The following is a 23,375-nucleotide window of genomic DNA, read 5'->3' on the forward strand; positions in this document are numbered from 1 at the left end:
GACAACTGACCGGAATTTACAACAGGAGTCAAATGTTTCTGTAGCTTTCAAAAGGCTCATATATCCCCTAATATTCAGGTAGGCTTGTCTGCTGGCCTTCGAGCAAATCCACTTCCAGAATGGCCATTTCCACCAGAGTCTGTAAGGCAGCACAGCGCTCTAGGAGGGGGTCCACCCTCATTTGGGAAGGCCCGCTCCCCTGGAGAGGCAAGCCCGGCGTGGCTACGGTGACTGTCATCTCACGGGCGGGGAATGAGAGGGATTCTTCACCATGTGGTTAAAACACCCCAAACACGTGAAATAAAAACTTTAAAACCCCCAAATCAGTTTCTCATCAGCTGTTTTCCCTAAAAGAACTCAGACAACTGCTTTCTTGGTGACCTTACATGCTTTCTGATGCTTCAAGACTCAGCCCTGAACAGGCTGGGCCTGGCAAGGAGGGAAAAGGAGGTTGGTTATGATTCTGAGAGTCCTGGGCTCCGTGCACGCCCGCCAGCGTGGACCCTGTCTGCCTGAGGCCGGCCACATGGTACACGGGTCGGATCTCCCGGGCATTTGAGCCATCCTTTCCCAGGGCCCATGTGCCCAGCTTTTCTCAAAAGCCAAAAACAGGAAATCTGTTAAGGAATTAACAATGGTTTTCTCTGGGTGGAGGAGTTTTAAGTGATTTATTTCTGCTTTAAACATCCCTGTATATTCCCCAATGGGCCTTCGTTGCTTTCATAACTAAAAAAAAAAAAAAAAGCAAGCCTGAGACAACTCCTACTTCCTCTTTATCATTTGTTATCTTGCATTTTTCTGTCCCAGGAAGCTTCCGCCCACCTTTCATGGAAGCGCCAAGCCTACATTCCCACTTGTAAGGAGAACGCAGCAAACGTCTCTCTCCGTACACGTGTGGTTCTCTCTCTTCTATTAAACTGTAATTGCCTGGTTGGCAAGGATTCCAGAACACCAGGCACCCCCTCCAGCTCCTAATCTTGCACAGAGACTTTTTCAGCTGATACTTTGATTCCGATTCTAAGCATTTAGTAATAACGACAACATCATCTGTGGAGTGTTTACGCCGGAATCTGCCTCAGCGCTTCACGAGCATCAACACTGAGTCCTCAAGGAACCCTAGCAACTGGGGGCCAGTATGATCCCCATTTCACAGGTGAGACCGTGGAGGCACAGAGCAGCATAGTAATTTGCCTGAGATCACACAGTGAGTGAGCGGCAGGGCCAGAGGTGGAATCCAGGCAATCTGACCCCGAAGACCATAGTTTACGCAGAGACGATGTAGATAAAGTTAACTTACTTTCCTTGCAGCTCCTCCTGCTGCTGGGCATGGGGGGCAGAGGCAAGGGAAGACCACTCACGCCGTAAATCTTCCCAGAAACAACAGCAGGATCCATGTGAGTAACCCAGGCCATGTGCCAGAGCGGCAGGAAGTCTTCTGCATTCTGCAGTGTTTCGCTGCAGTCACACGCCAGTTCCTTGATAATCACTAACTAGGAAATTAAGCAGCAGTCGTAGAATCCAGCTTTTGCAGAGAAGCAAACACTCCCAGGAGTTTGCAGGACGGAGGGATCTCGGTGCCAAACACAGATCTCAGCAGGGCGGGAGCCCATCACCTTCCACAGACACACCGACAGGGCATTCAGTGGTTGCCCCTCATTGTCACGTTAGGGGCACGTAACTAAGAGGCCACAGGCTGTCTGAAGGGACGCCAGCATTTGATCCCCAGGGGTAACGCTGGCAGGAAGAAATTCTGTCTAAAACGCCTGGGTATTCCGCTCTGGGATGCTCTCTCAAAGCACTCTCCTGGGGACATGTGGACGGACCTGAGCGCATCGGTGGACCTGCCCTCGAGGGTCTCCACTCGTCTTGGGCTTTGAGAGGCTCCCTCCCCGGCTCTGGGCAGCTGGAGCTGGTCCAGCCCTTGGGAGGGCTGGTTACAGAGGAGACAGGAGATACGACTGCCCACAGGACAAGCTGGGATCCTCGGCTAAGTCAGGAGACAGACTGGGGAAAGCTGTGGTTCTCTGAGCTGGTGAGCACTTTCCAGGACCCTCTGTAGAGGCAGCTGCTGGGACCCAGCAGAGGGTGTCACAGATGCCCACCTCAGCGGGAGCAAAAGGAGTCTTGAGAAGCAGCTCTGGGAGCTGCCCCACGAAGGTGATTCCCTCGACACCCGGGTCCACGGGAAGCCACCCACCAGATGCAAAGGCAGGTTTGGTCAGTATTTTTTCTCCCTCAGTATCAATCTGAAAACTTTTCTGTTGAATTTGTATAGGATTCTCGAGTTGTAAACTATTCCTGGGTTTATCCTTGGCAAGGACTTGATAAGAACTTGCAAACAATGGCAAAGAAGAGAACATTGCCTGAGGATCTCAGTTTTTCAATTCAACCCCCCGAACGCCACACTGGCGTGTGACTGCGGGCATGTTACCGCAACTCTCCAGGGCTCCGCGGTTCTCTCTGGGCCACGGGGACGGGGTTAGCGTCTCCCTGATGGGGTGAGAATTCCACGAGGTAATCCCTGTAAGGTTCTTCCCTCAGGGGCGAGCGCATCGTAGGTCCCAAAAGAGCTGGTTCTCCATCCTGCTGTCACTGTCAGGTATCGAGAGGTAACCAGGTGCAGGTGCCAAGCCAGGGCTAGAGATGGCCAGATGATAATGTGGTCCCTCCCCTCGGGAAACAGTCCAGCACATGGTTCCCAAAGTCTGGTCCCCGAAGCAGCAGCATCCTAGGGACTTGCGGGAAACACCAACTTCCAGGAGCCGCCCCAGACCTACTGCATCAGAGCCGCTGGGGGTGGGGGGCAGGGCCGGCCACCTGCGGTTTACAGGCTGCCAGGTGACTTGCAGCTACAGGCTGAGAGCCAGGACAGAATGAATGGCGCGTATCTAACGTGCTTTCTGTCATGATGCTGAATTTTAGTGAATTGAGCTTCCTGTGCTCTGAGCTCCCTTGGTTCCGGAACACGCCATGTGTGAGGAATTCACGGACGCCAAGAGTTGCCCAGACACACTTCTGGTAACTACCGTAAATGCACACGGAGACTGGCACACGTGGCATTTCTCCAACTCTGCATTTTCCTGCTGCAAATGAGGAACAATGGATCACTTAATTAGAGAGAGGCAGGCCCCGCTTGGCAAGCTGAGAGGGTGCGGGGCGTGAGCCCTCTCGGGCATGGAGGAAACGGGATGAGGGGCGCCAGGCAGCCTGGCTCAGACCTGCCTCCCGGTTCCCGGTAGGTCCTACCTGGTCCACGTGCTCTGCAGGACGGCCTCACGATGTGAGGACTTTCGTTCTCTCGTTCAGAGTTTGTAACCAATCAATTTATGAGCTGTAGTCGGTGTAACACATCAAGCGAATAGCCATCAACACAGACCACCACCGCAGCCCCTTTACGGCCACTGACACTATTCAAGCCCTTCTAAGTCCCCTTCTGGCAAATGAAAGGGTAAATTTTCCCACGTGAGTTTCACAGGGTGGGGTTTCTACGGACCACAATTATAATGTTGAAGCAGAACAAAATATGTGTTACTAGTGCTTTTAAAGAATGTGAACAAAAGTCGTTTCTTCACATAAAGACCCTCCAGCTCCAAGCTGTGTCTCTGTGGCCCAAACACGAATGAATGAGGTGAAGAGCAAACTAGGGGCTGCTGAAGCCCTGGTGCAGTCACGGGCCTGGGATGGTTTCCTTGCTCTTTTCTCACTTTTTAAAAGGAATTTAAGGACCATTTCAGGGAGCTTCCTTCTGAGGCAACAAAGCTCAGAGAAAAATCACACACTGCAGACAGTTCTCGAGAACTGGAAAGTGAACACACCTCTGAAAGTCCCATGATTTGTTCAGATCTACGCGGTGATTAATCAAATAAGGTGATCCCTGAGGACAAGGAAATATATTTGACAAAGTATTTGATTGTTGAGACTGTGAGAAACTGCAGGCAAGGTTGGGAATGATCCCAGGGCGTAAGGGTCCAGATACGAGGCCGTCTGGATGGCCCGGCAAGGACAGAGGGAGCTGCAGGAGAGCAGCAGGAGGAAGAAGCAGCCTAGACGGGCCCAAGCGGTGGCATCTCCTCGCCCCTCGCGCAGCCGGCTGGGGTCCCCGTGTACCGGTAGAGGATTCTCTCTGTCATCAAATCTGCACTGATCTCCCAGTTCAATCCGCAGTGTAGGTTGCTGCTGCACTGCAAGAAGTGTCTGGTGCCGTCCGGTAAGAATTAAAGCCAAGCGGAGTGCTGAGCTCCTCCGGCTTCAGGGACGGTCGGGCCTCGCTGCGAATCCCACCTTCACCCCCTCCGTCTACAAGACAGCAGGCCGGAGGCTCACGCTCGCTGAGACACTTCACATTTCTTCATCCGTACGATGGGGGCCACTAGCCACCAGCAGAGCCGTCGTGCTCATGAAGACCCAGTGCCGATCCGGGCACGAGGTGTGGCGCGCGTGCCCAGGGTGTGATGGTGGCAGCCAACCTCCATGATGTCCCCCCACCGCCGCCCCGTGTGCTGCCCTCACTGGGGACACGCCGGCCTGTGCCACCAGCACGGCCCTGCAGAAACAGGGGCGGCGTGACTTCTGAGACAAGGTCGTGACAGACAGACACAGCGCTGGCCTGGATCATTCTCTCTGGGGGGCACACACCAGTGACGTGGGGACCCCCAGACGGCCTCTTGGAGAGGCCGTGACGTGAGGCACTGAGGCCTCCCGCCGAGAACCAGCGCCCGCCTGCAAGGTGAGTGCGTGAGCATCTTCGACGTGGCTCTGCCAGCCGCGGTCCAGCCCGCACAGTGGGGCAGCCTGAGCCGACCTCTGACATCAGGGCACCCGGCGCTGCAACCACCCAGGTGAGCTGCTCCTGAGCTCCTGACCCAGACGCCAGCTTATTATTGTCATAAGCGCTAAGCCGGGGGTAACTTGTTACGAAGTGAGCGGTAACAGTAACCGCCACTCTGGAGGCTCTTGGAAAACAGGTGATGCTTGAGGCCAGCTCCTCCAGGGCCCCTTCCTGACGAGGAAAGAACTCAAATGTCCTTTGAGAAGTATTTATTTATCTCCACCATCTCCAAAGGGCAGACAGACCTGAGGACCTGCAGGGTCCCTTCGTTTCCCGTGATCCTACCTTGTCTCCTCCCCCGAGAGAACGTTTCTGGAAACTCCTCAGCCACACTCTAGACCTGTCCCGGGCCGGGGCTGGGAGGCTTCAATAGCAAAGCGAGAGGAGCTGGACTGACCTCAAGTTGCTTCCAGAAGCAAAAATCAAAACTGGAAGAAACCATCTGAATTCAGAAAACATGAAACATGACTGAGGCAGCAGTGCTCTTAAAGTCAGAGGGCTGGTGAGCCGGGGAGGGCCGTGGCCTCGCGTCTGTGACGTCCTACACACACACACACGCACACGCACACGCGCACGCGCACACACACGCACACGCACACGCGCGCACACACACACACACGCACACTGAGCTGGCTTCCACAGCCTCATGCACTGGTTTCCAGTCAGTTCTAACACTCAGGAAACAATGAGGAAACACACAGTCAGATCTGATAGACCCCCAGCAAGAGGAACAACAATCCTTCTCTTGTCGACCTTCGAGGAACTGACTTGCAGCCTCTCCAGAAGCTGTTTCTGGGGAGCCCCTGTCCAGCCTCGCTGCCCATCTGACTTAGAAACCTAACCAAGGTCGACATTTGTCCATCAGGCTGCGGCTGACCTGTGCGCCGCTCAGAGAAGCACGAAAGAGAAGTGAAATTTCTCTTGCACATCCAGACTTGTAGGCAACCTTTGCATGACTCAAGCGACCTGTACGAAACAGAAAACCCATAACCCCAGAGAATACTCTGCAAACTGACAGGACCTCCTCCTCGCTTGCATGGGTGTTTCTATAACTTGTATTATTTCCTTGTCTCATTTAAAAAGGTAACCCAGCTGCTTTACAGAAGTAACTTATTAAACCACCAGCTCAAAAAACAATTGATGTCACCACCAACGATGGTTTGAATGAAAACAACTTTTGCCTAAAATATTAAATAACTTAAGTAAGAATGTCTCAGTACGTGCACAAAGTGGTTTAGTTACAAAACTAAAACTTAAAGTGAACATGGTCCAGGTCGCCTCTTCAGAAATGTTCCAGGAACACGTGAGGGAAGAGGACCAGCAAGTGCCCCAGAGACGGCGTCCACCCGGCTGCCCGGGGGATGGCACCCCAGCTTCTAGGAAGTGAGCCTTCCTCGACTGGAGGTCCTCACAGCAAGGAGCCCCTCCTGCTGAGTGGAGTCTGTGAGGACGAACTATAAAACAATTCTAGAAAGCGTGCAAGGCTATCTGAACCACAGAGGAGGTCTTGGCCGACACAGCAGGAGAAGGAGCACAGGAGGGTAAATGCATGGGTAAGAATTTGCAGCAAGAGCAGCCAACATCATATACCACGGCTAGGTACTGAAGGCCCCGCAGAGGGAGGCTGAGTCTCTGTCCGCTGAGGCCAGGAGCCAGGGGAGACTGTGGACCAAGACAGAGAACGCAGCGCAGGACTGAGACCCACAGAGGGCTGTAGTAATTTAAACAGCATGGTGACAGAGATAGAGACAATTACACCAATGGAATAAATAGCAACTCTAAGCCGCTCCCTTGCTCATACCATCAATTAGTATACGTCCAGGTGGCATCAGAACGTCTGGTTAGAAACCGGTAGGATAACAAATCGCACATGAGATCTGTAACGAGCTGCTTGTGTTTAACAGATCAGAACATTTAGTTCATTTATTCAACAAACAGTGCCTGCCTGTTTCGGTGCCTGGTGCCACACTCGGCGTGGAAATTGCCGTGAAGAGCAAGGCTCAGCGTCCCGGAGCTCGTGTTCTGGCTGGAGACAGACGTGCACCTTCAGTTACGGTGCGTCGTGGTGAGCAGCGCAGAGGGATAAAGTGCCGTGGGGCAAGAAGCTCAGAGGAGAGAACTGGCCCGGCAAGTTGAGGGAGCGAGAAGATGTTTAGGCCACACCACTCGGCTTTGTCTGCAAAGCCAAAGGAGAGACGCCCGTCCTCACCAGTGTCCTGCCACGAACATAGCTCAGGTCTGCAGGAAGGCATGGTGGGCAGGGATGCTTCTGTCCTAAATGAGAACGTTCTGGGGGCCGAGGAGACAAGTGGAAGTGGCCACATGAATGCTGACGGGAGAGGAGACCAGGAACCAGCACTTGGTAAGTCTTCAAGGACAGCGGTCCTTAAGTCATTCAGAAGGACCCAGAGAACTGAAGGGATGAGAATGCTCCTCACCTAACTGGACCAGCCTAGGACAATCTTCACAACAATTCCAAGCAGGGACAGTGTACACGACAAAGTTACAAGTCACTCGGGATTATGAACATGGGGGCAAAGTAACCAAACTAGGATACTACCAGGCAAATTCCAAAAGTGTATTTTTAGAGAAGCTATCGCAACCGAGTAGGAACTGCAATAACGGCTCCACATTAGAAAATTTATGTGTAATTCACCCCATTAAGAGATAAAAGCAAAAACAAAAAGCTTGGTTCATTAGACGCAGACAAAGTATTTGATTCAGTTCAGTAACTATTTCACCACAGATAGTGAAATGTTCCTAGTTTACTGTTAGTGAACTAGGAGCTCAAGAAATATTTATTAATTTTATACGGGGCATCTTTCAAAAATCTAGTGCAAATATTGTCTTTAAAGGTAAAATATTAGGAGCTTTCCCTTCAAAAAAAATAAGGAGCAGAGATCTGCTATTGCGGATTCTATCAAAAATTACACTAGTGATCTAGCCAGCAGACAAGAGAAAAAAGAAATGTAAGGATTGAAAAGAAAGAAAGAGCTGTCATTAACAACAGAGAATGAGAGTCTAAATGAAAAATTCCCCCCAAACCCTGGTATTTATAAACTATTAAACCTAGAAGAGGGTTCTGCAAGGTTGCTGGCTGCAAAATCAATTCATGAAAACCACAGCATTTCCATATACCAGCAACAAACAATTAGCATATGGAACCTCCCTGGTGGCGCAGTGGTTAGGAATCCACCTGCCAACACAGGGGGCACGGGTTTGATCCCTGGTCCGGGAAGATCTCACATGCCGCAGAGCAGCTAAGCCCGTGCGCCACAACTACTGAGCCTGAGAGCCACGACTACTGAGCCCGTGTGCCACAACTACTGAAGCCCGCGTGCCTAGAGCCTGTGCTCCACAACAAGAGAAGCCACCGCAATGAGAAGCCCAAGCACTGCAACGAAGAGTAGCCCCCGCGCACGCAACTAAAGCCCGCGTGCAGCAACGAAAACGCAACACAACCATAAATAAATAAATACATTTATATTAAAAAAAAACAGTTAGCACAGGTCACTAAGAAATCCCATTCACAATAACAAAATTTATGGGTACCTAGAAATAATTCTCAGATAAGATATATGAAATATTTGTATAAAAAATGATAAAACTTTACTGAATGAAATTAAAGAAGATGTTTTCAAAATGGTGAGATTTATAACATTTCCGGATGGGAAGGTTCAATATCATACAGATGGTGGTTTTCTCCCAAATAATGTAAATATCAGTGCAATTCCAATCAAAAGACCAGCAGGATATTTCGAGGAAGTTGACAAGCTGATCTTAAAATTCACGTAGAAAGTAAAGGACCAACGATAATTTTGAAAAAGAAGCATGACTTATTTGAAATGAAGACGTATAATAAGGCTATAGTAATTAAAACAGTATGATAACAGAAACAGAGACAATTACACCAATGGAACAGATGGAGAATCCAAAAGGATGGACCTACATATACATGATAAATTAGTACATGACAAGCGGGCGCTAGAACTTGGTAGAAATAATGGACCATTCAATACGTGATTCTGGGACAAACAGCCATCACACACGGGAAATTGTATCCATATCTCATAAAAATAACTCTAGCCAAATGAAGACATAACTAAATGTACCAAACTGAAAGTAGAATATATATGTCACTGGGGTAGAGGAAAGAGTTTCTCGAATAAGACAAAGCACAAACAATAGAGGAAAAAAATGATAAATTGGTTTACATAAAAATATGGAGTCCACAGGGAACTATATTCAATATCTTGTAATAACCTATAATGGAAAAGAACCTGAAAAAGAATATACATGTATGTATATAACTGCATCACTTTGCTGTACAACTGAAACTCACAAAACATTATAAATCAACTATACTTCAATTTAAAACATATATGGAGTCAACAAAAGCCCCCATGTAAGGGTGGATTCCAGGATCCATGTTGGAGAGAAAAAATCATGAGCATCTGAATTAGGATACTGGCAATAGAGGTGGAATGCATGGAAGATGTTAGAGTTTACTCTCTTGGAATTAGAAATATTTTTCCCTAGTCTCTTTATTTTTATGAATAAAGAAGGAGGCAAGAAGGTTATACTCACAGATAACACATTTCAGCCTTTACCAGCGGTCCAAAAGCCTTGGTGTCGGCTCCCCCAAGCCCGGTGCCAGGTGTAATTCCTCACGCCCTTACCTGAAGTTGGTTACTGACTGGAAAGGTCTGCCCCGCCTCTGTGTACTCTGCTTCATGGGCTATAAAGTTATCACCCCAGTATCACAGGCTAAGGATTTATTCCCTACATCGTTTTCAAGCACCTTGTCAGCAAGGTTGTATTTACTCTGTTTCTATGTCCCTAGGATCTAGCACGGTAGGGGCTCAGTAAAGGCCTGATAATAAAAAATTATAATAAATAATAGATATTATAATAAATAATTATAAATAAATAATAAATGGTCATTTACCCCCAAACCCTGCTTCTCCCCTACCTTCCACTAGGTACTAGCCAAGTTGAGGCCTAGATCAGGGTAACAAGTGCTCAGGGCTGCAGATTCAAGGGAAGCACTTGACCTCCCCAGCAGCTCAGGAGGTTCAGGGGTTTGGAGTTGACCCATGGACTTATTTTAATATTCAGTGAATGTGGACCTGGTTCCCTCAATCCTGGCTCCAAAATGCAGTCCACTCCTCAGGTCTGTCCTCACGTTTCCCTTATTCCTTGTAGCATCCACTGGACAAGGGGGAATGAGGTCTGACCCACCAGCATTTCCCCCCTCTTTCCTGCCCCCTGACCGGCGCTCTCCCGGCTGAGGGCTGAGGGCTCGGGGAGAGCAGGCTTAGGCGGCAGGGGACACGGCAGTACTGATTCTATGGGCTCCCCACTTCCTCTGTGGGCAGCCAGTAAAGGTGAAACCAAGTGCCACGATTCCTCATATAGCTGGAACTAAATAGTTAACAATAGAGTCACAAACTGTTAAAATAATATGATGTTTTTGCCTGTCGAATTTGCAAGTTTAAAAGTATAATGACATCCAGGGTTGGTAGAAAAGTAGTACTGGCCTAGAAGAGGAGTGAGAAACTTATATAAACTTTCCGTAAGGCAATTTGACAATGTGTGTCAAAAGCCTTGAAAATGTGCAACCCTTTCATGAAAAGATGCTCAACATTGCTAATTATCAGAGAAATGGAAATCAAAACTACTGTGACGTATCACTTCACACTGGTCAGAATGGCCATCATCAAAAAGTCTACAAATAATAAATGCTGGAGAGGGTGCAGACAAAAGGGAACCCTCCTCACTGTTGGTGGGAATGCAAATTGGTGCAGCCACTATGGAGGTTCCTTAAAAAACTAAAAGTAGAGTTATCATATGATCTCAGCAATCCCACTCCAGGGTACATATCCAGAAAAGACAAAAGCTCTAATTTGAGAAGATATATGCACCACGGTGTTCACAGCAGCACTATTTACAATACAAGGGCCAAGACGTGGAAGCAACCCAAGTGTCCACTGACAGATAAATGGACAAAGAAGATGTGGTACATATAGACAATGGAATATTGCTCAGACAGAAAAAAGAATGAAATAATGCCATTTGCAGCAACATGGATGGACCTAGAGATCATCATACTAAGTGAAGTAAATCAGAAAGGGAAAGACCAAATATCATATGATATCACTCATATGTGGAATCTAAAATATGACACCAATGAACTTATTTACAAAACAGAAACAGACTCACAGACATAAAAAACAAATTTATGGTTACCAAAGGGGAAAGGAGGGGAGGGATAAATTAGGAGTTCGGGATTAGCAAATACAAACTACCATATACAAAACAGATAAACAACAAGGTCCTACTGTAGAGCACAGGGAACTGTAATCAATATCTTGTAATAACCTGTAAGGGAAAAGAATCCCTTTGACTCAGTGATTTCACTTCCAGTAACGTTTCCCAAGGACACAGTCAATGAGGCCTCAGATGACACTATCACAGACACTCGCTGCAGATGATTTTACTGGACCAAAATTCACAATCAACTTAAATGCCTAGTAATGGGTGCTGGTTAAGTGCATTACAGTCCATCCATATGATGGGACACTATGCACAAACTGGAAAATAATAATGATGTAGGAAATACTTCAAAAATAGAAAAGCCTCCAACAGAGTATGTATGGTACGAGCTCGTTTTTTAAAGTGTCCATTAGTTCTCACTCTGATTCCCTACGGCTGACTCAGGACACGTGTACACACACACACACACACACACACACACACACACACACACACACACACACACACACACACTGGAGAGGGGACTGTCATCAGTGGAAGAGAGACTTTCAACCCTTCTAGAAGACAGAGCCAGTGCAAGGGTGTTGATGGTTAAAACTGAGTGCAGTGAGCTGCGGTCCAGGACACTCACAGGAGGGACCGGGATGGGAGGGAGGCGGGCAATCCTTCTGGCATAACCCCGGGGAAGCTCTGGGCTTGGGGCCAATGGGCTTAAAGAGTAAGAACAAGGGAAGGTGCTGAAAAACAGAAACCAGTTGGAAGTCATCCCGGGGAAACCTCAGCGCCCGTCTCCCCATCCCGCGTGCCATGGAAACCAGCGCATTCATTCCTCCACCCCACAGTGGAGGCTTCTTCTAAAGGGAAGCCAAGGGCACTGCCCAGGGAGACTCCCCTCTCTCAGGGCGAGCGATTCTGCGCAGACGAGCAAGTCCCTGCATCCGGCAGGTCCTGCCCAGGTGGACTCCCCAGGGGGACACGCTGCACAGCCCAGGCATCCCAGGGATTGACTGAGGCCTCAGTTCTGACAATAAACAGGCCACATCTTACACTGAGGGGTCAGGTCCAATGTTAGAGGAACAAGAAATAGAGGTTTCAGCCTAGGCACAAAGGTGCGAAGGTGACCAGTAGAAGAACTACACATAGTAAGCATTAAAACTGGGAGAAGAGCGCAAGTGAACTTCTTTCCTACCAGAGGCTCAAGAGACACCCTGAGTCCATATATGAATGTATAGATAACGAACAGATCAGCATCTTATTTAGACTCATGGGCATTGCCACCAAAAGGTCTAAAGCAAACATGATTACAAGCAGCTGCCCCTTCTCAACTCCCTGATTTTTTTTTTTTTACCGTGGACATATATAACTTCAATAAAATTTTAAAAATAAAGGGAAGAGACCGTAATAGAAATGACCACTGTGCTTTTCTACTTCCCATGTGTCATTCAGAGATCCGTAAGCATAAAAATGCTGAGGTCAGCATTCAGGTGCCTTTGGTGAGAGGGGATGATTTTTCTCTGTGAATTTCCATAGACACAGAACAGACGGCACTCATTTTTAATGAGAACCAGCTTATCTAAATCAAAAGCTAGTGTATTTGCTTCTGTTTTCATTCCTCGCTAGGGCCTCCGTTTTGTTTGTTTCTTTTCAAGTCTGGCAAACCATTTCCCTGGCTTCTTGGGACTACACAGCAGTGCGTTTGACTGAACGCTCCCCGTTCTGCGTACAGCTTTCACTGCTTCCTGTGTACATAGGAGATTTTCACCAGCAAAACCCAGGTAACTGGGACTGAATAGAGAGCCAGAGCCTTACCATTTTCTGTCGTGAAAGGGAGACTTCAAAAGGGCATTTGAGTACCCAGCCATTTTGTAATCATCTTGGATTTCACTCTCTCCATCACTTAATAAATCTACTTTAATTTCTAGTATTTCCTTCCCCTGATAGAGCTGTGAAAGCTTTTTTCATTCCCTCCACTGCTCTGGCAAGTGCACATTCCTTCCCCCACTATTTTACTGCCTTTATCTCCCCTTCGCGTTTGTGCCTAATCTGAAGGTTCCCAGAAATATAGCTTTCAGAGAGGAAATGCAACTAAAATCCTATCAGTCGATTCCTCAAATGTTCAGAAAGGCCCGCAGAGGTGTGCACACGGTTACCTTTCGAATTCGCGTTCCCACATTCGCTCAAACGCACCTGATCCACTTTATCTGGAATCTCGAGTGAATTCAGGAACAAGATTTTTCTTTTGTTGTCTGTTTCTCTACAAGCTTTACCTATTATTCCCGTTTCTTTTAGCAGGTTCTTGGCTTTAGACCTGCAGCGTGGGGTATGTGTAGAGGGGACCTGGCCCTCACCTTGAACTTGTCTGTGGTTTGCTCTGGAGCCCGAGCCAGCCAGTGGAATTGTTGGGACTCAGACCCAGCGAGACACAACGCGGGGACTGTTCTGTGCACGCCGCCCGCTGACCCACGGCTATGCGGGAACCAGCAGGGCTGGTCTCCACTCAACAACTGTTCAACGGACATGAGAGGAGAATCTGTCATGATTCCCACCAACTCCAGTGGTGGAATAGTTCACATTTCCATATACAAGGAAAAGTTGAGGGCAGAGGAAAGATAACTCAGTTTCTAACAGATGAGAGATGAAAGATGGGGAAGATTTTTATTACTTAATATTAACCAGACACTCAGTGGCTCAGATAACAGAAACCTATTTTCTCACAGTTCTGGAGGCTGGATGTCCAAGCTCAAGGGGTCATCAGGGTTGGTTCCTTCTGAGGCCTCTCTCCTTGGAGTGCAGACAGCCACCACTTTCTGCACCTTCACATGGCCTTCCCTCTACCTTGGTCTGTCCTGATCTCCTCTTCTTGTTAAGGGCCCTTCCCAATGGCCTCATTTTAACTTAAATATCTTTTCAAAGGCCCCATCTCCAAATACAGTCAGATTCTGAGGTGCTGAGGGTTAAGGACTTCAGCACACGAATTGTGGGGGAGGGGGAAGATCAGCCTGTAACAGAGACCTTTCATGTTCGTTCCATGTCTATCCTAAAACGCATTCTCTGTGGGCTTATTTTAGCTCATTTCATATACCCCCCTTTTCTCTTTCTATTCCCTCAACATTTATTTATTGAGTTCCCATGATACTGAGTTTCCGTAAATATTGATTTTCCTCACACTGTGCTTGGTGCTGGAGATCCCAGGATGCCTCCTGTCACTGAGCAGAAGTTGACATGTAAAAATATCATAACAGCCCAATTAGTACTGTAAAGAAGGGACGGATAACGTTTCCTGGGAGTTCAGAGGACCAGCGACACCTGCCTGGGAGCAGACAAGTCTGAGCAGAGAAGATGATAAGCAGGAAGCTTTTAAAATGATGGCTATGAGTTCATGAGGAAGAGACACGGAGATAACATCATTCTAGAAAAAAGGAACACAAAGTACCACGTGCTGAAGCCCGACAGGGTATGTACGGCACAGTGTCTGTGAGCGGGGCGGATGGCAGGGAGTGGACACAGTGAAGATGGAGAGGTGGGTGGGGCCAGGCTAGGAGATTAGGACTTCAGCCAGAGCGAGCCCACTGACATTTACAAACAGTAACTAACTAGTAAAGCAATATATTAAAATCTAGTTCTGAATGCTTTCTAGGTTTCTGAGTACTGTGTCTATTACTGAGCCTTGAGTAATTTTCCTTGCCATCTAGACTCCTAGCTCAGGGACTGCACACCTTTACCTGCCATTTCACTTGCCTTCCCACGCTCCTGTCATTGTCACCATGAGTGAAAACGTGAGTAGATGAATAGGAAGCCTTTTCTTTCCAAGAAACGACTGTCTCTGTGCCTGACGCTTATCCACAAAGACAAAGATGCTCGCATATGTATGTGTATATAAAACACTTTTCCTTAATATGTATATTTAAGGGAAAGTGTTGTAAGGATTTCTGGATTTATGCCTGTTCTCAGAAGTTTCAAATCAGAACTATTTAAAAAATTGAGCGGGTTGAATCCTTCGTTTTATAGGCTGATGGAACCAGGGTCCCTTTACACTAACATGAAGTGAAATCAACATATCCTTTTTGTCGAACACCAAACACCCTTTTCTTTTTTCTTTTTTTTTTTTTTTGCGGTACGCGGGCCTCACTGTTGCGGCCTCTCCCGTTGCGGAGCACAGGCTCCGGACGCGCAGGCTCAGCGGCCACGGCTCACGGGCCCAGCCGCTCCGCGGCAGGTGGGATCTTCCCGGACCGGGGCACGAACCCGCGTCCCCTGCATCGGCAGGCGGACCCTCAACCACTGCGCCACCAGGGAAGCCCACCCTTTTCTTAAAAAGGCCCCATTGGATCTTTACACTGGTCAACAAAACAAGACTGTTCGCCCCACAGGGCCCGTTCCTTACTGGCATTTTCTCAGCATTTATGCAGGTGGTGGACAGCCTCACGCTTGTTGCATATTGCTTGGATAAGTAACTTCCTTTATAAACCGTTAAAAGCACAACATTTGTATCTTTCCATTACCCACAGCGCCTGGACTACAGAAAATAGTAGCGGCAAACACAGTACCTGGTGCCCAATACTTCATGGACCACGAACTCTTTAATTCTTGTAATAATCTGTGAGGTAGGTACCATTATTATCTTTATGTTAAAGATGTAAACACTGAGGCACAAGGAGGCTGAGCAAGTTGCCCGAGGAGCGACGACTCGGCAGCGGCGAGTAGGAGTCGTGCCGAGTGTGGCTCCAGGGTCTGGATCTTGATCACACGAGTTAGAAGGTTTCCTGAGTATTTGTTCACACTCCGCACATCATCTGAGCCCGGGAACTAGTGACAGGACTGGACCCCTCCGTCCACGCAGCTGCTGGGCGAACTGGCAGCAAAGTGCTGGGCTCCCAGGACAGTGCCTGGCAACGCGTCCCACCGTGGCGCCCAGCTCTGTGCCAGGCGCCGAGCCGTACAGCTGTGCAAGGTCAATAGACCTGTGTGTGTGGCCGGCACGAGGCCACTGACAATGGTCTGCTTTCTTCTCCCTGAGCACCAGCAGATAGGTCACCAAAAGGCTTTTGTTTTTATAAATACGGCTCAAAGAGACTCTGAACGGAGAATGGTGGTTACCATAACTTTAAAATTGTTTCTAAAACTATGAAGGATAAATTATAGTTAATAATAATAACTACCTTGACAAATGGCTGGTACTGGACCAAGTGCTGTATTGCACTCTCATTTAAACTCCCCCAAGAACCCTGAGCAGGAGGAACCAGCCTCCCATTTACAGACAGGGAAGGAGGCTCAGGGGTCAAGGTCACACAGCTGCACACGCAGAGCCCTCTTCCTCCCCCGCCTCCTTTTCCTCAGTCCTTTTCTGTCCCCTCCTTTCTCCCCGACCCGACTTCAGACCCTGTCCATTTCTCTCTCCTTATAAATTGAAGTATAAGTGACAAGCAGTAAAATACAACTTATTTTTCAGTCAATTTTGTTTGGAATAAAATAGCATTGCGGTTACATATTTTCTTTTAGATCCTTATCTCTTAAGATGCATAATCAAGTGTTTACAATGAAATGGTAAGTTGTCTACCTTATATAAAATATTTTAAATGAGGGTATACGTTAAACAAAAACAAAAACAGAACACATCTTTATAGTACAGCGCTGTCCCCAGATCTAGGTGGCGACATTTCCAGCACCTAGAGGAGCCCAGCTCTTTGTGTCTATATTTACTGCCTCTTGGAAAGACCATTAAAGTCCTGGTGAAAATTCACATCAAAGCAAGAGCTTCTGGGGGGGTCAAGATTCTTCCGGAACATCGGATTTTATCAGCAAAGCTTTCTGTGGCTGAGATGCAGTTGAAATCAAATAAGTTGTTGACCCGCCCAGGTCAGACTTAATTTGGACTTCAGCAGCTAATTTCAATTTCAATTCAATTCACCAGAAGTGATCGTGCATTTCATAAAGCAAGATGCCCGGAGCCCCACTGAGGCTGTGCTCGGACGGGACCCACGATCCAGGAGAGGAGCCTTGCCTCCTGTCCCTCCTGCTTCTGGCTGAGTGTGGAGGTGGCCTGGGGAGGTCCCAGGGCTAATGATGATCACAGGGCCACTATTATCGCTCTTGTGCTTAACTGTGCTATAAACATAGTATAAAACTTGTTCCCCAAAACTGTGCTGCAATATTTTTTTTTTCTTTTGCGGTACGCGGGCCTCTCACTGTTGTGGCCTCTCCCGTTGCGGAGCACAGGCTCCGGACGCGCAGGCTCGGCGGCCATGGCTCACGGGCCCAGCTGCTCCGCAGCATGTGGGATCCTCCCGGACCGGGGCACGAAGCCGTGTCCCCTGCATCGGCAGGCGGACTCTCAACCACTGCGCCACCAGGGAAGCCCCGTGTTGCAATTTTTTAAATGCCTTAAAACTTTCTGTAAGTGTAAAGTAAGGTAACAGAAGTTTATGGATACGTTTTTTTTTTTTTGGACAAACAACTTTTAGATTCTATCCAAATAGTTAATCAAATTCAACTCTATCAAATCTGGTTAGACTCTAGAATGAAGATTCTTTGTTAAAGAGATTTGGTAAGTAAGGCGGAAAGTGTTCTTGCTGTTGGAGGATAAAAACATCAGTAGCAGGGAGAGGACTTGCTGATGCAGAGTTGAGCTGAGAGGGAGGTCCACTTCCGGTGTGTTTTTTTTTTTAATGTAGCAGGATTATTTAAGGCCATTGAAATTTGAAAGGCTGCAGGAAACAAATGAAGTAATCACTGAGAAGTGCTGAAATCAGCCCTACTTAGAGCAACTCCTCCTCAGCTAATAAGCAGGAGAAGTCGCTGGGCGTGCCGCAGCAGCACGGGGGACGACAACCGTTGCTATTCTTTTCCCCCACAAGAGTGATGAAACGGCAGTTCTGGACACAGTGCTACATCTATGAAAAAGGATGAAAATTCCCCGTAAAGGGATGTATGCCTGAGTGTGGGCTTCTCCACAGGGAATCCTTATCTCATTCCTCCCCCATCCTTCCTCCCTGCTCCTCAGACACCACACCTGAATCCCACCTGGAGAACAGATGAGCCCGTTTCTCTGAGCTGTGCGTCACAGAGCAGCCTCTCATGCAAACCTGGAAACATGGCCCCTGCGTTTATTCGGGCGCTGCGAGGAGGCATGGGTTAAAAGGAGTAAAGACAGACTTTTCTGTAGTCCAGGGCGCCAGACGACCTGAACACACAGGGGAGATAGTAGAAGTGCTGATTGTGGGAGGAGAAAATGCCTGTGCTTCCACGGTCCTGAGCACGCACCAGGGCTTGTGTGCATGACAGCTGCCCGGGGCATTCAGTCCTGTGGTACAGAGCCCAGCTTCGGGGGCTCCAGTTGGGGGCACAGCTGGCCCTCTCCCGGGAGCCCCAGCTAACGCTGTCCTGCATCCTCAACTGTGTGTGGGTAGAGTCTCTCTAACCCCAGTTCAAGGAGAGAACACGACGGGGCTGGAAAGACCCCTGTCCTTTCCCCGCCTGGAGAGATTATGAGAGGGATACTGAGTTGACGTTTATCTTCAGAAGGATGTTTCCTGCCACTGGAAAATACCACCGTTTACCAATTTTGTTGGATATATATTTATATTACATATATAATATATGCATATACTTACTTACATATACAATTACATATAGGTATACGTATATAACCTATATGTTTCAATATATTTTGGTATCTGGCTGTTTTGTACTATGTGTGATAAGACAAACCTTGTAAAGTCTGGAAGAGGAAACCACTTACTCAGATACACAGAAAACAATGCAAGGAATGAAGGACCACGAAGGATTAGGTAAACATGACACGACCACAGGAAACTAGTGAAGTCCAACAACTGACCCTAAAGAAACGGAGATCTGTGAACTCTCTGATGAACTCAGAAAAATCCTCTTAAAGAAGTTCAGCAAACCATACAAACACACAGGCAACTACATGAACTTAGGAAAACAACACGCGAACAAAATGAGAAATAGAAACATCAGGAACAAACAAACAGAAACCCTAGAGCTGCAGAGGACAGTGGCTGCACTGGAGAATTCAACGGAGAGCTTCGACAGCAGACCTGACTGAGCTGAAGAAGCAGTGATCTGGAAGGCAGACGATCTGGAATCATGCAGTCAGAGGAGCCAAAAGAAGAGAGAATGAAAAACGCGTAAAGAAAGCCTACAGGACTCATGGGACGCCGTCAAGAGAAAACATGCATTACAGGAATCTCAGAAGGAAAAGAGGAAGAGAAAGGGACAGAAAGTATATTTAAAGCAATAATGGCTGATACTAATGGGGGAAATGGGTGAAGGTGGTCAAAGGGTACAAAATTCCAGATCTAAGATGAGTAAGTTCTGGGGATCTAATGGACAGCATGGTGACTACAGTTAAAACACTGTACTGTATACCTGAAATTTACTAAAAGAGTAGGTTTTAAAAATTATCACCTGACACCACAAAACGGCAATTATCTGTTAAGTAATCTTATTGTGGTAACCATTTAACAATATATACATATGTTAAATCATCATGCTGTATACCTTAAATTTATGAAACGTTATATGTCAACTGCATCTAAATAAAGCTGAGGAAAAAACCTGTGCAGCAAAGGAAACAATGAATAGAGTGAAAAGGCAGCCTATGGAGGGAGAAAACATTTGCCAACTGTGTATCTGATGAGGGATTAATATCCAGAACATGTAAAGAACTCCTATAACTCAACCATGAGAAGACAAATAACCCGATTAAAAAATGGGCAAAGGACTTAAATAGATCTTCCTCCAAAGAAGATAAACAAAAGCCAAAAAGCATATGAGAAGATGCTCAACATCACTAATCAGCAGGGAAATGCACATCAAAACCACAATGAGATATCACCTCACACCTGTTAGAATGGCTCTTATCAAAAGGACAAGAAATAACAAGTGTTGGTGAAGATGTGGAGAAAAGGGAGACCTTGTGCACTCTTCGTGAGAATTAAAATGGTGCAGCCGCTATGAAAGACAGTGGGGATTCATCAAAAAATTAAAAAATGGAACTACCATACACTCTGGCATTGCCAGTCTGGGTATATATACGAAAGAATAACAACCAGGATCTCACAGAGATACGTCCACGCCCGTGTACGATGCAGCTTTGTTCACAGTAACCGCCAAGAGGTGGAAGCAACAGGTGAACGGATAAACAAAATGGGGCAGAGACACAGAGTGGAATATTAGTCAGCCTTAAAATAGAAGAAAATCTTGTCCTACGCCACCACGTGGATGTACCCTGAGGACGTACGAGATGAAAGAAGCCAGTCACAAAAAGACAAACATGTATGATTCCACTTCCATCAAGTACTGGAAGAAGTCAGCCGCATAGCAACAGCCAGTAGCCTGTGGCTACCAGGGGCTGTGGAGGGAGGGGAAGGCGGGTGGGTTTTCAGTGGGTGTAGAGTTTCCCTTTTATAAGCAGGGAAGTTCTGGAGATCTGCAGTGTGACGACGTGCACACAGCTACGCTGCCGTACTGCACACTTACAAACTGTTAAGACAGTAAGTGTTAGGTTATATGTGTTTGTACCACAATAAAAAAATAGAGTAACTGAATACATAGCATTAAACAGGGTTAAAGGAACAAAAAATATTAAATTTGATGGCAAATAATAAACCATGTAGGTTAGCATTAAAACGTGAAAAAAATCAAGTCCAGCAGGTGTTCTCAAACTGAGAATAAACTTCTTATCCAAAAGTAGAGAATGCTCAGGGCACATCTGTGTGACGAAGTGCTGTGTGTAAGGAAAACTCAGCTTCCTCCTTGGCCCTCTACTACTAGCATAACACTTCTTCACTTCTGGCCATCGAAGGTATGGGGCTTTTCCCCATGCTGACCAACTCTCCAGCACCAACTGGGTGTCTAAACTTCAATTCAATTCTGACACTATCCATCTGGAGTTAGCACAGACCCCACTGTGCTCAGGGCTGCATCCCACAAGACTACCCACCCCACTTGAGTCCAGGCTGTCACCTGTGCTTCTGGCCAATTGTCCAAAAATGGGAGGTTCCTACAATCCCCCCCCCTCGGGTTTGGTCACTGGCTAGAAGGGCTCACAGAACTCAGCACCACAGTTCACTCACTCCATTCCCGGTTTATTTATAAAGAAGTCAGAAATGGCCAGATGGATGAGAACACAGGGCGAGGTATAGGGGAAGGGCATGCAGAGCTCCCAGGCCCTCTCCGGGTGCACAACCTCCCAGCACCTCCACCAAACTGGAAGCTCTCTGAACGCCACACTTTACAGATTTTTATGGTGGCCTCATTACCAGGCAGGACTGATTACATCAACAGCCCCTGGTGATTCACTCAGCCTCTAGTCCCTCTCTCCTCCCTGGAGGGCAGGTGTGGGGCTGGATGTTCTAACCCTCCAACCACACGGTTGGTCCCCTGGCAACCAGTCCCCATCCTGAGGCTCCCCGGGACCCCCAGACACAGGTCATCTGGTTAGCATGCAAAAGACACCCGACACAAGGGTTTTAGGAGCTGTGTGCCAGGAAAGGGGTACGAGCAGAGACCAAATATGCATTTATCATTATGTCACAGCATGTAAACTTTAAGAGCATTTTTTGAAAATCTTATGTGTCTGTGAGTGTGAGTAGCGGCGGGGGGGGGGGGCGGGGAGAGAAGGGAATAGATGAGAAAAGGAAAGGACAGAAGGACAGAAGGGTGGAGAAGAGAAAAAAGAGTGGAGGGAAAGCAAGGGCACAATCAACAGGCAAAATAGAGTCGGGGGGCTTCCCTGGTGGCGCAGTGGTTGAGAGTCCGCCTGCCGATGCAGGGGACACGGGTTCGTGCCCCGGTCCGGGAAGATCCCACATGCCGCGGAGCGGCTGGGCCCGTGAGCCATGGCCGCTGAGCCTGCACGTCCGGAGCCTGTGCTCCGCAACGGGAGAGGCCACAACAGTGAGAGGCCCGCGTACCGCAAAAAAAAAAAAAAAAAAAAAAAAAAAAAACCACTTTAAAAATAGAGTCAGATATTCATAGTGGGCAATGGTTTTCTTTGTACTTTTCAAGATTTTCTAACAGGCGTGTAATATGACATCCTGGGAAAAACGGCTTTTAAAATGCAAAAGGACATCAGATTAGCTAGAGGAACAGAAGGGAGCCTGGGCGGGGATGCCCCTGTGGTCGAGGGGAGCTGGTCCTTGGGGGCAGCGGCTGCACAGGGAGGGGGCACAGAAGCCCAGGACCCCGAGTGGGGGGCAGCCAAAGGGCCCATGGCCACGGAGGAGCAGAGGCACCAAAAGTCACACTTAACCTGCTGCAGTTTCTCCCGGATTCCCATGGGGATGTGAATTTCCCTTCGAAAGAGTCCACTGAGTCCTTATTACATGTGACTCGTGTCCTCTTATGGTGGCCGTATTTCTCAGTAATAACGCTGCGATATCGTTGGTCACACCAAATAGATGTTTTTCCCCTTCTCGACGCTGTGAAAGCCAGTGGAATGCACTCTTGAAATTACTATCAAAACGCTGGCTCAAAGGGGAGGGGTCCTCGGCAGGAGGGTGACTCTTATCAGCAAAGGTGAGAAGTGTGGGCGGCAGAGAAGCAGGGAGCTCAGGTGAAAACAAAAAGCTGTCCTAGTCTAGACAGAGGCTTTGGAAGAGAAAGCAGAACCGGGGGATTAGAAAATCAAAGTTCCAGTCCCCAGCTTTGCTCCAACGAGTTCTGTGACCTTTTCATCTTTCTACGGGGCTCAGTCCTCGTAAGTGACTATTAGAGAGGGTTGCGCAGAATCGATCATCTCCGTGTGTTTTCCAGCAGAACATTCTACCAGCACTAGACAAGGAAATGTAAAAAGCGCCATGTTCTCCTGGACAGAGTTGACAGAGGGAAGGCCGAGAACCAGGGCTCAGCAGCGCGTTTCCAGACACGTGAGCCACAGAAGAGCAAAACCCTCTGAAAACGAAATGCACAAGCTGATGGCAGGACCAGATGGAAAGTTACTTTCCTCTCCTTTAGAGAGCGGGTTGGTACCTTAGAGTGAACAGAGCGTAATCTTCTTAAATGCTAATGCAGTGGAGGAAAGGTATGTCACTTAGGACAAAGGTTAGCTAAGGAAATTGAAAGATCGTAAATCACAAGAAATTATCTTGTCAGAGTCATAGGGCTCTGATGAGGTACTCCTAGGTTCCTTTAAAAAAATTTTTTCTTTTATTATAAAAGAAAACATAGAGAAAGCCATAAAAAGCAAAAGTCACAGCGCCCTGGCTTAATGAGCTACTGTAAGATGAACAGATGTTATCTGCACCCA

The 23,375-nt window shown here is 47.7% G+C and overlaps 1 protein-coding gene across 4 annotated transcripts in view; it reads right to left on the bottom strand.

The window, feature by feature from the left end:
• Positions 1-23,375, bottom strand: part of SPATA13 (spermatogenesis associated 13) — a 257,965-nt gene that overhangs the window by 143,259 nt on the left and 91,331 nt on the right. Inside the window, exon 1 of one of the 4 annotated variants that reach the window (XM_073794963.1) lies at positions 1,298-1,432. The exons of the other annotated variants lie outside the window; for them this stretch is intronic. The gene's annotated coding sequence lies outside the window, so the exon portion shown is untranslated. Of the gene's footprint in view, positions 1-1,297; positions 1,433-23,375 lie in introns of those variants that run through there. 4 annotated transcript variants of the gene reach the window in all.

Source organism: Tursiops truncatus, chromosome 18 (genome assembly GCF_011762595.2).
Source record: "Tursiops truncatus isolate mTurTru1 chromosome 18, mTurTru1.mat.Y, whole genome shotgun sequence".
Taxonomy (NCBI): Eukaryota; Metazoa; Chordata; class Mammalia; order Artiodactyla; family Delphinidae; genus Tursiops; species Tursiops truncatus.